Source organism: Papio anubis, chromosome 7 (genome assembly GCF_008728515.1).
Source record: "Papio anubis isolate 15944 chromosome 7, Panubis1.0, whole genome shotgun sequence".
Lineage (NCBI taxonomy): Eukaryota > Metazoa > Chordata > Mammalia > Primates > Cercopithecidae > Papio > Papio anubis.
Window position 1 is genome coordinate 47,316,097 of NC_044982.1, and position 14,886 is coordinate 47,330,982.

General features: G+C 44.0%; 1 protein-coding gene across 3 annotated transcripts in view; it reads right to left on the reverse strand.

The window, feature by feature from the left end:
• The window catches only part of DAAM1 (dishevelled associated activator of morphogenesis 1), a 180,839-nt gene extending 168,809 nt beyond the window's left edge, over positions 1–12,030 (reverse strand). For 2 of the 3 annotated variants that reach the window (XM_003901874.3, XM_003901875.3), the window contains exon 1: positions 11,878–12,030. The gene's annotated coding sequence lies outside the window, so the exon portion shown is untranslated. Of the gene's footprint in view, positions 1–11,731 lie in introns of all 3 variants that reach the window. The other variant, XM_009211623.3, reaches the window with a different exon arrangement.
• Between the last annotated feature and the right edge of the window lie 2,856 nt (positions 12,031–14,886).

A 14,886-nucleotide genomic window follows, 5' to 3' on the forward strand; every position in this document is an offset into this window, starting at 1 on the left:
CCTCCCAAGGTACTGGGATTACAGGCATGCCCAGCCGGACATGGAATTTTTAAAAACAAAGCTGTGCACTTAACCAGCTAGGCAGCCAGACCCAGCCCACATCTGCAACTATAACTCCATTTCCCGAACCCAAGATCTTTCACTCTTCTCACCTATTTTCCCCTTTTGTTGAATGTCAGAATTACCTGGGGATTTTTTTTTTTCTTTTTCTTTTTTTTTTTTTTTTTGAGACAGAGTCTCACTGTCGCCCAGGCTAGAGTGCAGTTGTGCAATCTCTGCTCACTGCAAGCTCCGCCTCCTGGGTTCACGCCATTTTCCTGCCTCCGCCTCCCGAGTAGCTGGGACTACAGGCGCCCGCCACCTCGCCCCGCTAATTTTTTGTATTTTTAGTGGAGACGGGGTTTCACCGTGTTAGCCAGGATGGTCTCGATCTCCTGACCTCGTGATCTGCCCACCTCCCAAAGTGCATAGCCACCGCGCTCTGACTACTTGGAGATCTTTCAGAATCCTGTAGAATGGGCCCCAACTCCACATTTACTGAGTCAGCATCCCTAAACATCTCTTTTTTAAAATTAACTGCGAACATTCTGATGTGTATCCAGGGCGGAGAACTACAAGACCAGACAGAGCAGAAGAGGCTTGGATATCCTCAGAAGTCCCACCTATCCAACTGGGAAGGAACGTTGTTTTACATTTTATATGAAAATATATGCTTCCTTAGGCATTATCTTTGCATTAGTTGCTCAAGAAAGGAACTTGGGTTGGTTTTTAAAACCTTATAACATTTTCGTTTTGTATCCTGAAAATCTTATCAAGGTTTTTTTCTCAAAGGCAAGGCAAGTTTCAGTGTTGCCAAAGCCCAAGTTTTAGTCAAGTTTAAAAAACATTCTTGTTTAGGGGAGGAAAAAGAATGGAACATCACCTCTTCAGAACCCTTCCCACACTACTGACTTGAGATAAGCTGTCATTTTTAAAGCTTAAGGTTTTTTTTCTAAAGCATTTTGGTGTTTGACAATAATGACAGAGTTGGCCTTCCCTTTCCCCAAAGCCTCTTCCTCCTTACCCACAGATAGCATTACTGACCTACCAACACAGGCCATGGGCTTCAAAGCTGTTTACCTGCTAGAATTGCTGGGCTTACCCTGACCCAGCATCAGTGTCTCACAAAGTCTCCTGTTGTGACCAAAGACACGTCCTTAAAATGTGGCTGGCCTCCCAGGCTGTGGTCATGGAAGAATGGAGAAGTGACCCTAAAGGGTCTAATCCACTGACCTTTACTTTGCTCTAACCAACTGCCCAAATAAATAAAAACAGCAGGGTGGCACAGTTTCCCAGATGAATTCCAATTTATCCCTAAATATCCAGGCTTGGTTCAATGATTAAAGTCTTCAGACCATCCAAAACTCTGTCAAATAGCTCTCAACCAGGGGTGATTTTGCCCCCAGGGGACATTTGGCAATGTCTGGAGACATTTTGGGCTGTCACAACTGGAGGAGAGGATGTTACTGGCATCTAGTGGGTAGAGGCCAGGGACGCTGTTAAACATCCTACAGTGCACAGCACAATCTGCCTCACAACAAATAATTATCCAGTTTCAAGTTTCAAGAGTGCTCATGTTGGGAAACTCTGGGTTAGAATACAAAAATGGGTCATCTACCAGCCCACTGCTAGATAAACCTTTGAAGAGACATTTATCCCAATTTAATTTAGTTGAAAATAGGAATCACAAACTCAATGCCTTCAAGGGCCAAGGAGATAAATATCACATAAACTAAGTGGCTGTGCATTAGGCACTAGAGGGTGGTAAGGTCTGTGACAAATCAGAATATAAACGCTCACTAAAATATCACTCCTTTTTAAAAATAATGCTGTGCTGGCCTAGCAAAACATGGACAGCCGGCTACATTCACTCTGTGGACCCCCTGGTGGTCAGACTCCAGTTTAAAGTGAGGATCAGCCCGGCACGGTTGCACACGCCTGTAATCCCAGCAACTCAGGAGGCTGAAGCGGGAAGATTACTTGAGGCCAGGAATTCAAGACCTCATGTCAAATTTTAAAAAAATTAAGTAGAAACTAAAAAAATAAAGTGATGATCAATTTAAACAGAACCGTATGATCACCAAAAGACCCTGTTGAGTTTCATCCCTTATATCCTACAGAACTCCTGAGCTGTGCAGTTGAGAAGAGACTGGGGATCAGATCATGCGGGATTAGCTCCAGCCAAGAACAGGACCTCAGGACACTGTGCCAAGGCAGGGGCGGCCAAGGTTGAAAACTGGAGGCGAAAAATCGGAGTTCTCCCTCACTGATCTCCATTTTAGGGAAACTCAATGGATATTACTTTGACAATTACACAATGCCACATAAGTGAGGTCATTATTTTAAGAGGATACTGTCTTTCCAAAAATTTAGAATTTTTATCCAGAAAATAGCTTATTCTACGTGAATACACTGTGAATGAGAAAAGAGAGGCCCAGAGAGTTTAAAGGAATTGCCACGATTACCCAAACTGAACCTAAAAATTAAACAGTGTGTCTTTTCCCTCTGTGCAATTGCAAAGCACCAAGAGACAGGTGAAGAGATTTCATTCAAGGTGTCAAACATGTGTGATTAAACTCTGTACCAAACAGAAGTTACATGTAAATTAAATCTACATTTACTCAGCATTATCCTCTTTCCTCATTAGAAAAGTCATCCACGTTTGTCCCAGATCACTGTTTAAAAATCTCTTTATCCCCTAACAGAAGCATTAAAAGCAGGTTAAGTATCTCCACTCCTTCCAGATCAGGCTGTAGAGAAGAAAGGCAAATCAGCAAATGGTGCCAGGCATGGTGGCTCACGCCTGTAATCCTAGCACTTTGGGAAGCCGAGGCAGGCGGATCACGAGGTCAGGAGTTCGAGACCAGCCTGATCAACATGGTGAAACCCCGTCTCTACCAAAAATAGAAAAATTAGCTGGGCATGGTGGCAGGTGCCTGTAATCCCAGCTACTCGGGAGGCTGAGGCAGGAAAATAATTTGAACCCAGGAGGCGGTTGCCGTGAGCCGAGATTGCGCCACTGTACTCCAGTCTGGGCAACAGTGCAAGACTATGCCTTAAAAAAATAAGACAGGCAATCAGCAAATGGAAATGCAAGAAGAAGGAAGCCCCGATATGAATGTCCCAGAGTGTACGCATACTTTCTGTTGGAGGAATTCCTGGCCTGAAGAGACAGCATAAACAAGGGCCATCCAGCAGGAAACAAATGATAAGAGAGGTGAAACCCAGTAACTCTCTCTGTCCTCCCCTCTACCTACTTCCCTCAACTTGTTCGTCAGAAAAACAATCTGAGCTTGAGAGAATTACAATCTAAGCCTTCCTCTCCCAGCTGCCTCACAGCTCTCATTCTAAGTTAGAGGGTTAAGGGGGGAAGACATGCTTTTCTGTAAGGTCAGTGATGGGGCTCCCAAGATACGGCACTTGGCAGACTGGAAACAGCCATCTCACCCTGCCCACAGAGAAGCCACAAGCACAGAACTGTCAAGCTGCAATGCAGGGAGTAGAGAAGGAAAAGGAAAGGTATGGAAGAAACGTAACTTCAGTCACAGCCTGAAAAGAAATTGGGTTAAATGTAAAACTATATACATTTTTAAAAAAATTTTAACCAGCCCTTAGCAGAAAATATCATAGGCAAGGCAGTTTCCTGCCACAGTTCCTAGAACTTCTATAGTTGGAAGTGTCACCTACTCACAGAATCTCAAGCCCTAAATGGGTCATAGAGTATTTCCAGTTCAATCTCTATTCTTGATTTTTAAAATACAAAAAATATAATAGCAGGCCTGTTCATTTAAACTTCTGAGAACATGGTGCAGTCAGTCTCAGCCCCTGGCTTCAATTCCAGCATTTATTTATCGCATGTCCTCCGACTTTTAGTTCACATTACTGACAGTGCTGAGCAAAGTACCTCTAATGCAGAAATGATTGCCACACAAACAGGATGGGGAAACCAAACAGAAATGGCATTGTTCTTTCTTTTCCACCATCAGCCTAAATCAAATAGCAGCCACTAATAATGGGTTAACTATAGCTGCATTTAAAAAAATAACTCCAAATGGGCTGCCTTGAACAGAAATGTATGACATTCTCCATATTCACAATTTCACCAACTTTCAAAAATAAAGAATGCAGCAATATTCTTCCAATAGTTTAAGTTGTCTGTTTCATTTCCTTTAATTTCTTACAATTAGTTTTTTTGTTTGTTTGTTTTTGTTTTTGTTTTTTAAGACAGAATCTCCCTCTGTCACCCAGTCTGGAGTGCAGTGGAGCGATCTCGGCTAACTGCAAGCTCTGCTTCCCAGGCTCACACCATTCTCCTGCCTCAGCCTCTCGAGTAGCTGGGACTACAGGCGCCTGCCACCATGCCCGACTAATTTTTTGTAATTTTAGTAGAGATGGGGTTTCACTGTGTTAGCCAGAATGGTCTCGATCTCCTGACCTCATGATCCACCCACCTTGGCCTCCCAAAGTGCTGGGATTACAGGCGTGAGGCACCAGGCCCAGCCAATTTCTTACAACTAATTTTGTAATAAATTCTGGGGATTTAGAAGGGTCTCTGATCTAAACCTCTTGTTACAGAACTGCGGGTTCTAACTTGTGTCTAAACATTTCACTGTTTGGTTTTACCAAATCTCTATGAAACTAATAACAAATTTAAGCTTAGGCACATATGAACAATCTATCTCATCTGGTGAATAATGTTGACCACCATCCTCCACTCTTCTTCTTGGGCACAAAAATCCAGAACTTTATCGAAGAGTAAGCCCAGAAGTAGCACCAAACACACATTGATGGCATCTGTCATTCTGCCAAGAAAGGAAAAAGATCAAGGCTATTGGCTTTGGCAAATTTTTAGGAAGCTGCCCCTAGTCCTGACCTAATCTTCACAAGAGGACAACTGTCAGAAGCATACGGTTCCTTAGCAAGCTGCTGGCAGTCTTGCCTCTCACTTACAGCATTTCCCTACCAGTTCGCTTTAAAACATGGCACCTTTTTTTGCCCTTCATAGTGATAGCTGTGCACTGATATGTCCACAATGTACACTCTAGTCCCCAAAAGCATGATTCATTTAAAAAAAAAAAAAAAAAAGAAACAAAAAATCCGACTAGAATTACAGGTACAGTTTGTGGCTCCAAAACAAGGCAAAGCTAACCCATGCCCTTGACCTGGTTTGTATGTCACTAACAAACTGAGCTTAGCCAACAAGCCAGAATATAAGACCCCAGCTCAGAAAATAAAAGATGGGCATCTGTATTACCCCAACAATGCCCAAAGCTAGGATCTGGGCTATCTACTCCCTAAATTCAGGAAGTCTATCAGATGGGCAACATTTTCCAATCACACTGCAGGTATTTTTTTAGACATAAAAATGACAAAGACCAGTTTAATAGGTGACCTTAATTGTGTGCCAGCAGAAATACAGGTAGCCTTAAAACCCCAATCCTGGCGTAATTTATAGAACAGAATAAACCCAGGTTATTACTAAAGGTGAATGACATACTTTAAAAGTATAACAAGATGAGGCCAGGCGCACTGGCTCACGCCTATAATCCCAGCACTTTAGGAGGCTGAGGCAGGTGGATCATGAGGTCTCTACTAAAAATACAAAAAATTAGCCAGGCATGGTGGCGGATGCCTGTAGTCCCAGCTACTCAGAAGGCTGAGGCAGGTGAATGGCGTGAACCCTGGAGGCAGAGCTTGCAGTGAGCCGAGATCGTGCCACTGCACTCCAGCCTGGGCGACAGAGCAAAACTCTGCCTCAAAGAAAAAAAAAGTATAACAAGATGAATGATTAAGAAAAAAAAATCTTCTGAAATCCATATCTGTTCAAAAAATTTTATGATTGTGTAGCCTAATGGCTAACAAGGCTTTTGTTTTCATGTTTCCCTTCCTGGCAATATGCTGTTAAGGCATAGCTTTCCTATTATTTCCTTGTGTTTTAGTCAATTGTCTTCATTAAATATTGTCTAAGTGGCACAATATCTAGTTTTAAGCCAAAAGGAAAAGATCTATTGTAAGTCAGGAAATCGCACCAACTGCATTGGAAATTGAACTTGCTTCCCTAGTTTTCCCCATTTAATTCACAACTGTGGTTATGGTTTAAAAGAATAGAAATTGTTTATTTGGCACCAAATTTGCTCCACTGTAAAAATAAATAAAAGTATCTCTTCTGAGGTGGGGGGGAAGAAGTTTATTTTAATATCTAAGGCTATCCGATATTAGATTACATGTTTGACTACTGCTCAAGTGTTCATTATTTTCTTTTCAAAAGAGCTTTCACAATTTATGTTAAAAGACTACAGGGAAGAGGGAAGCTGAGAAATTATGGGCCCTCTTAACTCTCAATGCAGGCTTCTGTGGCCCTGTTCTGAGTGAGAAGATCTTTTATCAGATGAGGGATTCAACCCACTGAAAAGTTATCTCACTTAACAAATAGGGTCTAATGCTGGACAGGCTCCAAATAGATTTAGAGCTGTAATATAAGAGTATTTCCTTTTTCAAATAATTTGTCTATCGTTTGCACAGCAAAAAAAAGCTCCAAAGTTTTATCATTTAAATACTCAAAAGCAACATTTTTAATCTCACACATTTTCTGTTCCAGAAAATCAGGCTGTAAGAACCCATGACATGAGGAAGTCATTGTACTCTCAATTAACCCAGGACTTACTGACCCAGCACTGTCTGAGAATTAAGAGACTCAAAGGAAGCTGTGATTCCCCAAACTCCAGTTGCAGAGAAGAGAATAACATGCCAGAAAGTCAGAAACCGGACAACATCAGGATGTACAAAGAACTAGACTGCTTGGGTCCCTAACCTGGTCTGCCACTTACAGGCTGTGTGGCCTAAGCTGGGCAAGTTCTTTAACTTCTCTGTGCCTCAGTTTCCTCATCTAGAACATGGCAATAAAAGTATCTATCTTGTATAATTTTGTGAAGTCAATAACATAGCCCATGGAAAGTATTAGAAAGGGCTTGGCATGAGGTAGGCACCTCACATACAATATCAGTATCAAATTAGCTGTAAGTGTTGTGTGGTCAGGCTAAGTGCTTTAAGGAGGAAGGGCAGGGAAAGCTTCCTGGAAGCTGTGGCACCTGAGCTAGATATGAAAGCACAAGAGAATCCAGACACTCAGAGGGATGCACATTGCAGATGTGGACAGCCATTACTGCAGAAAGTCACAGAGTAAAAACCAGGAACGCTTAAACATCAATGAGGAAAACAAGCTCCCCAAAGCTGAAGGTGTATTTGGCAACCCCAGATTAATTGGGAGTGATGGGGAAGGCTCTGTACACTTGTTGCTGTACTTCTAGGACTTCACATTCAGTTCATTTTTAGACACATGTTCTATGTATGCAAACTTGTGGACTATGAATGCAAACTCTCCCTGAAATGCTCTGTTCTCCCCCTGCTCCTGGAACAGTGGAAAGGATACTAAAAAATTAAAAGGTAACCTTTTATTTCTGGAAAAAAAAAAATCTGCTGGAGTGAAATACAGGTCACTAAAATCAATTTCAATCTTATGCTCGTCTGTCCCTGTTTCAGTGGGGCTACAAACAAGGTGACAGCTCAGAGAAAGGGGGTATGATTCAGATCCACGCTTCAACTCTGGTCTCTATCAGCAGCCTCAGCCACTCTAAATAATACAATCTACATAAAAGACAGTAACTTGCTAAGTGAATGCATCTTCAAGAGGGGTATCATCCACCCTAGCCTGATCTGTCAACCAGACATTACCTCCAAGCCACATACAGAAATACAGAAAATGCTCTCAGTACCAATTTCTTAAGTAGTACCTGTGCAATCAATTTCCTCTAAACTTTGAGGAAAGTTTGTGTAGTGGTCTTGAAACCACTACAACAGATGCTGTGCATATTTAAGATAGGTATTCATTTAGAAAATTACCTCTATCACCAAGTTAGAAATTGTAATACCAAAATAAGTCACCATATTCCTCATCCAAAGAGAAAAAAATCACAACAGAATATAGAACTTTCATTTTGACTGGTGTCCCCTCTAGAGAGAAAACAAGTTTGCTAACCCACGTTGGACACCTTGCTTTGTTTCGGGCAATATAAGGATAGACTTAACACTGGAAATACCAGAGCACGGCTTGAAGCCAGGCAGGGCCCCACAGCAGTTACTAGCTCTGTGATTATTTCCTGAACCAAACACCTAAGGCACTCAAGGGTACCAAGCTTTGTTGGAAAAGCATGTTTCCTCTGGTCCAACAGCTGCAACTTGAAAGTGTTTTCACAGAAGACCTCAAGCTTCTCTTTATGCCATCTCCCAAATATTTACAAAATGAAACACTTTCAATCAGAACTGTTTTGTTTGTAAACACCTTATTTGTTTTAAGGACCATAGTGCCAACACTAAAAGCAGCCTTTTAAACAAAGTAGCTCAAACCCCCCCCCCCACACACACACACACCCCTTAACACGCAGAACATGTCCACAAAACAAGAAAACCAGGATTCAAATTCCTTAGCACGTACTCATGGTGCTCCTGTAAGCACCACTCAAAGATGTGACCGACCACACCCTCTTCATTATCACACCTCCTCACTAATTTACTAATTTATGCTCCTGAAAACCCACAGAATCCGACTACTGGATGATAACATGTTACAAATATTAGGCAAATGTTCTTTGGCATTTCTTTCACATCAACCAGCCTGAAACAACTGATCCTGTTTACAGAACGGCTTCACCTCAGGTGAGAGGACTATTGTCTGTCAGAAGAGCTGGGAGACACTGGTGGCCTGGCAAAAGCTTCTAGGTATCTTTCTCTTGGTGCCTCTCCCTAATCACGTGTCATACAGCTCCTGGGAAGATTATCTGGGCCAAGGATAGTGCAACTGAGAGAAATCTAGAAATGCCTAGTTAAAGGGTAATAAGAAATTGTAACTAGAAAGAAACAGTCTATGTGAGTGAATGTATTCTAAAAGCAAATAATTAGGAAATATGTCTATTTCAAATCCACAGAAAGCCTTTTATGCTGACAAGTTTTGGTTTATGATGAAATGAAACTGCTTGATAGAAAGCTAAGGGGAATATTACCACAGATGACAGAACTATCAGTGGAAATAATACACACCTTGGATCTCCAATCATAGTTCTGCTAGTTAATATTCACTTAACAAATATTTATTAAAGACCTACAAATCAACGAACTGCTCTAAACATGCTGGGGAGATAGAAAAGGACAAAACAAAGACCCTACTCTCAAGGAGCTTATAATCTAGTAGGGTAGACAAGCAGAAGAATGAAGGAAATTTTCATTTAATGATAAGTTCCAGGGGAAAAAAAGTGACAACTTCTGATCCTGTTTCCTCATGGGGATGGGATGTAGCTACCTACTTAAAATAAGATAGTGTCAACCACCAAGCACACAGCAATCCCAAGCATTTACCTGACTACAGATACACATGCATAGACACTCTCATATACACACCTTCCCCCCGAATTGCAACATCTGTGATAATGCACATTGGTATAAAATGCAAGCAGAGGGGAAACAAAATACTTGTATAAGTCAATTACACTTAATGCAATTAGAAATAACTGCATTCATTAGGAATCTATAAAAAGGCAAAACCTAAACAATTATTTATAATACTAAAGTATAATTAGAAGGGTCCAGATACTGGAATAATAGTAGTAGTAGTATAAACAGTATTACAAATAGTCACTTAGTTGCCTTGCCCATATAACCCGATGGCACAGTATCAGAAGCTAGGTTTAAACCCTTAACTTCAGATAACTTTGAGGGGGAGAAAGGGGGAAGAAAAAGGACAATGACCAAGTCTATCTTAGAATCATAGGCTATTGCACCTAGAATGAACGTTAGGAAACCCTCTATAGCCTTTCCCAACATTACCAAAGAGAAGGCTGAGGTCCGGAGGTCAAGGGTTAACCCCAGCATGGAGTAGCTAGTGACTGACAGAGCCAGAGTAGGACCCAAGGCTCCTGGTTATGGCCCTGCATGCTTCGCCCTCAAGGACCTGCACCCTCTAGCCTGGCTTTAGATTTTATGAGAACCATAAGGGACTGCAGTGACTTCCAACCGTTATTAATTGTCCCTAATCACTTCCAATCAGCTGCACCTAGAGCAAATTGAGAGCCTTTACTGGTGACCAGGGAACTCTCTTTATGCAGAACAGGGAAGGGCGCCTTTCATGACAAACAAAGCTGCCTCCAACACCATAAACTACCTTATTGGGGAAATGATGCGGCTAGCCCGAAAGGAAGAGATTTTTCAAATTATAATTTTCAGAGTTTGCCTCAGGAAAAAGGCGCCAAACAATTAGTTTCAGGGAGGGAGGTGGTGTGCTGAGGTGTGGCACGGGGAAGGGAAAGGGGTCTAGAACTGAGTGCAAGCTATTTAGGAGAGAAAGGAGAGAGTCCCAGGCTGTGAAAGGGGCGAGGAAGAGAGAGCAGCTGGGCCAGGGCAAGCGTTTGACCACACCCACTAGCCACTCCCTCCCAGCTGCCCGCAGAGCCACATCGAATCGAAACAGCAGTGGCAGCAGCTAAGATTCCGAAGGCAGGAGTCGCCATGGCAACGGGATTCATCTTGCAGGCAACTCCGCTTCAATTCACTAGGTCCTGCTCGAATCTCAAGAAACTACCAGCTCTACGAGAGCAAAAACGGTCACGGGTGGCATTTGCTCTTGATGCCCTCCAGAAAGTGGAGATGAAGGAGAGGGAAATGGAGTTCAGGCATCACTAAATATGTTATGGGGAGAGAGGTAGCTCCGCAAAGCCAGGCCGTGAACAACTTGAGACCTTAGCACGGTTTGATGAATGAGTAAACGAACAAATGAAGGTACTAGGGAAAGGGAAAGAACATCCAGAGGACTGAGAGCTCTGGGCCTCGTGCACATCTCCAGTCAGAGGGCAAGCCGATCACAAGCAGTTGGCTTTCAGCACCAGCTGGGTAAACCCGATTATCCAGCCCTTCTGCTCCACAGCGAGCCTAATCATTAGATTATCCGACACCCCCACCCCCGCGCCACCACCTCCTGGCCCAGGGCTTCAGGGCAGGCGCTTCGCCCCAGCCCAGGCGCTCTATGCCAAGGCACCGTGGAGACTGAGATGTGCCCTCTCGAGAGGGACGGGCGGCAGGAGTCCTCTGCGGTGCCTCACAACCGGGTTCGCAGGCGGCGCAGCTTCCCCGGCCGCCAACACCCGGCTCTCCCTCCGCAAAGCCCGATCGCCCTTCTCTCTGTTTTGAAACATTTAGGTCCAACTTAGTCTGAATTACAGGCCCTCCGTCCCTTTCGAATGGGACTGGAAGTGAGGGTGCCAGGGGTACTGGGGGCTCTGCTCGGACGCGAACGAGTACACGAGTCCCTCCTTCCCTGTCGCCACCGCCGTGTCCACCAAGCCTGCCTCGGGGTTCTCCCTCTCGGAGCCGCCGGGCCGGGAGCTCCCGGACGCCGCTGCAGTACCCGCGGCCCCAGCCCCGGGGAGCCTGCAGCAAGGCAGCGAGAGTTACCCCGCCGGCTCCCCGGCCAGCCGGGCGCCTTAGAAAGAAAGAAGGGAGGGACCCCCGTCCTTGGGGGCGTCTTCCTCCCTGCTGCCTCGGTTTGCGTTGCGCTGCAGCCATTTTCCCACCCCCAGCTAGGCAGCCGAGAGCTGTCTCGGTCCCGTTCCCACCCAGACCCAACCTGAAGGACGGGTTTAATATTTACCTACTGGCCAGGGAGCTCCGGGAAGGCAGCGGGAGAGCGCGCCGCGAACTCAGTGCCCGGCCCACGGAAGCACGCCCACCCCCGCACCACTGAGCGGTGCCACTTAATGAATGAGTGCAGCGGGCAAGGAGGCGCGTCCCCCTTACCTGAGCAGCCCCTGCATGCTGGAAAGGCGGCTCTGCACTCTGGGTACAATGGGATCCGGTTAAACAGTTTCCTTCACAGCCGCTCGTAGGTTACTAACTCGCAGGTGACATCACCCTCTCCTCGCCTGATAGGCTACAAAGTGGCTCCCACTGCGCATGGACGCTCCGGTAGGGCGCGCAGACTCCTGGGAGTAGTAGTCCCAACCTATTAGCGGGGCTGGGACAGCTTTGCTGTTGGGACTCGTGGAGCTACACCTCCCGACATACTCCTCGGCTCTTCTGCCCCGCCCCTTTTCCCTCCCCCTTGAGGACCCGCCCCCTCCCAGCCTTACAGCCTTGCAGTGTTAGCGGTGGTCGTTCCGAATCCGAGCTGCGGACCGCACGGAAGAGTGGGAGGGCTGCCCTGCGGTCGAGCCTGTTGATTTGACCTCTAGTCTGCCCGGCGCGGGCTCTGAAGGATCGGAGGGGTCCGGGGCTCGCGTGATCCGGCCAGGCTCGCTCTAACTGGTCTTTCTTGGTCCCTGCTGGGAAGGGACGATTAAGACTTTTCTGCCTTCCCCAGGCGTAGCAGCTAATTCAGAGGACTTAGTGTTTTCTGGGTTAAGTACGGTCCTTGAATTCTCCCCTCTCAACACTTCCCAGAGGATGGGGCGACGCCGGTCCCAAAGCGGAGGAATCTCCTTGTATCCCACTTGGTTCAATTCACCTTTATCTTTTCTCCTCCCCGTTTAACGGAGACAAGGTGACCAGTCAGAACACAGGGAACCACTTAGTAGGCTGAGCTGACAGAATAACGGAGGTTGTCACTACCAGAAATGCGGTGTGATAGACTAGACAGTCGCCGCAACCCCCCGTCAGGGCGCTGCTGCTGCTGCTGCTGCTGCTGCAAAGATAATACTATCGCGCAGCCATGCTTTTGTTCATCCCTGCAGCGGACTTCCCGCCCTGGTGACTCTCCACTCCCAGGAAGAAAACGTCTTGTCTAAAGTTTGAATAAATTGTGTATCTATGTATACACATGTTTTTAAATCCACAACACTCTCCCTTCATTTTCCATATCTTTCTTTTCAAATATTTTTATAAAGACATTAAACCAAACAACATCGTGCCGTTCAAGAATTGCCCTGCTCTTAACACAACTAAATGTTTGTTTAAAGGTAAGCAAAAGGTGTGTAGCAGAATTCTGACTTTAGGCAGGTTGTAAATACATAATTTTTTCCGTGGCATTTTTCATTATTCAGTGAATACCAAGTGTCTTTTAATATGAAAAGAATCAATGCATTTAGTTACGCGAGTTGTAAATGTAAATTTTAATGGCATTTGATGTTTCTCAATTCCATATAAGGATCAGCTCACATACCCGTTCCACTAGCAATATCTGTAGAAGACTGTGCATCTTGTGAAAAAAAGGTTCACAATTAAGATTTCAGACAACTCCCTACTGAAGTGTTGGTGAAGTTCTTCTTACTCATTTTCTCCTTTCATTCTGCAACACTAAGTTGGGTTCAAGTGAAAAAATATTTATGAAACTAGTTGAGGATCTCAGGGGAGAGGAAATGCTTTGTTTTGCTCAGAGATGTTTAGCGATGAATTCTGATTTTCTTTTAACAAGCCTGTTCTTTATAGACAAGACCCACTTTCCTCCCCTGAAAGAAGATAGCTTTGGATGTTGCTCTTCTGTCCTCAGCTATTTCGTCCATTTCAAGTATTATCTAAAATGAACCCTGACAATATAAATATTCCCCTGGCCATCAGGTCAGGGGTATAATCACTGATATTCTAACTAATGGGTAGACTTAATGTAATGCAGTTCATAGTGGAAAAATATTCAGAGAGAAACTTGACCTGGGATGATTCTAAAGGCTCTTCCAGTTTTATAACTGTGTAAAGCTTTTAGATTGAAACATAATCAGTGAGCCTGAAATTTATTGAGTCAATAAATTGAATGTGGAGCCTTTCTGTTAAGATGGGGCTTATCCCTGTAGATAAAAGTATGTTATTGAGGCACACTCTGAGGAGTAATTTTAATGGAGAAATCACCTTACAACAAGTTCTCTTAGCTCTTCAGTAATGAAAGAGAAGATGCAGTCTGTCTGAAAACAAAAATTCCATTTTCTTTAACAATATTATAGGGATGTGCCATGTGACATAGTCATCTGCGTATAAAGGACAGCATACACAATAGACTGTAAGCACATAAATGTGGAGAAGTGCACATGTGAACTGCTTTTCCTATCAAATAGCTATAAATATAGATAATAGATATAGAAAGAGGGCATTGTGTTTGGAAAAATTCTCTGCAAGTGGTGATAGATTTGAACTGATCCCTGCACAGTTTCATTGGCAACCAAGGGAAACAAAGACGGCTCTTTAACATGAGAAATACAGTCTGTAGAACTAGTAGCAGAGGAAGCTTAACCACTTCTATGGGGACAGAAGGGAACTCACACACACACTCTCACTCACTTTCATACACAATCATTGTATATGTTTGCATTTAATTTTTTCTAGGCGGCCAAGTAGTCTCATAAATCATCAAAGACACGCATTCTGTCTAGCTAATTGATATTATCAGTCAAAATGGGTTTCTTTACTTTCTATCTTTTCATTTTACATAACTGCTGCTGTTCTGAAGACTTTATGAAAAGCCCTGCCTCATCCCATAATCATGGCCTATTAATTAGGAACCTGTGAGACCACTAAGAATAGATTTAATTGACAGTCTATACAGGTAGGGGATGAGGAGAAGGCGCCAGGAAGCGATGATCTTTTAAAATCACCTCTGTCAGTGCTGGTTACAAGGTTTTACTCTAGATATTGAATTTTAGATAAGGGAGGAAATGAGGTATCAACAGAGAGAAAGAATTGAAAGTTTGTAGCCTTGCGTGTACTTTCATGCAATAGCTTGGTGTTTTGCAACAATCAAGGTTGTGTGCTAAGTCCAGGTTTGGGATTGTGCCATTCCATTATTTGTGATCCATGTTACTTTGCATATTTGTGTTATTTATT